We start from the raw sequence: 1494 nt of genomic DNA, 5'->3' as shown, positions 1-1494 counted from the left end.
ACATCAACAAAAGCAAAACGAAGATAATGGAATGTAGTCGAATTAAGTCGGGTGATGCTAAGGGAATTAGATTAGGAAATGACACACTTAAAATAGTAAACGAGTTTTGCTATTTGGGGGGCAAAATAACTGATGATGGTCGAAGTAGAAAGGATATAAAATGTAGACTGGCAATGGCAAGGAAAGCGTTTCTGAAGAAGAGAAATTTGTTAACATCGAGTATAGATTTAAGTGTCAGGAAGTCGTTTCTGAAAGTATTTGTATGGAGTGTAGCCATGTATGGAAGTGAAACATGGACGATAACCAGTTTGGACAAGAAGAGAACAGAAGCTTTTGAAATGTGGTGTTACCGAAGAATGCTGAAGATTAGATGGGTAGATCACGCAACTAATGAGGAGGTATTGAATAGAATTTGGGAGAAGAGGAGTTTGTGGCACAACTTGACTAGAAGAAGGGACCGGTTGGTAGGACATGTTCTGAGGCATCAAGGGATCACAAATTTAGCATTGGAGGGCGGCGTGGTGGGTAAGAATCGTAGAGGGAGAACAAGAGATGAATACACTAAGCAGATTCAGAAGGATGTTGGTTGCAGTAAGTACTGGGAGATGAAAAAGCTTACACAGGATAGAGTAGCATGGAGAGCTGCATCAAACCAATCTCAGGACTGAAGACAGCAACAACAACAACAGTTTTAAGTCACACTAAAACAAAACAACTAAGTTTTATTAAAAAACAGATGAAATTAAAAACCAACTACCAAACCACTTCAATATGTAAAAAGATTAAAATGAGTGATCAGGTTAATCGCCGTGACACTTAACCTACAGATCTACTTGTTTCGTCTCGGCGCACAATCCGCTTAGACTTCAGGCATTGTTTATCTTATATTTGAGGAAAACCGAAACCGTACCAAGTTGTTAGTGCGTATTTTATGCTCAAAGAAACTACCCGAGTGAAGTGATCCAGTACTGAAAGATTACGTGACAAAGAGAGACCGCAACAAGGAACACATCTTACCGCTAAACCATTACTGGATCAGTAACTGTAGGTATTCTTCGTAGACCTCAACAATAAAATCAGGTGTATAATGAAACTGTCACGTCAACGTAATCAATACTACGAAGAAAATTTTTGGCAGTACGTGACCAAAAAGGTGAAGCATCTAGAGAACATGGTTAGATGACAATGTAACATCGTACACGTGCACATCATCAGCAGATACGTAAATGATTACAGCTCCAGTTCTCTGTGAGAGGTAGGACAGCCTCATTGTGGGTCTCTATTTGGCCGAATGGTTGGATCGCGCACTATCGAAATTTGCGGGCACTTACCCGCTATGCTGTCCTATTGCACGGGGATGTGAGGGCAAATAGACTCGTCATCGAGATATCGGTCGACCACGTCTGACTGAGACAAAAGAGCATCGCAGTATTGTGCACCGAGGACACTTTCACGTCCGTGCCTGCCATCCGAGAACGAGTAATGAATTCCGTA

The sequence above is a fragment of the Schistocerca americana genome, chromosome 8 (assembly GCF_021461395.2).
Source record: "Schistocerca americana isolate TAMUIC-IGC-003095 chromosome 8, iqSchAmer2.1, whole genome shotgun sequence".
In the NCBI taxonomy this organism is placed as follows: Eukaryota; Metazoa; Arthropoda; class Insecta; order Orthoptera; family Acrididae; genus Schistocerca; species Schistocerca americana.
The sequence above is the reverse complement of the archived record's forward strand: the minus strand, read 5'-3'. Positions refer to the sequence as shown.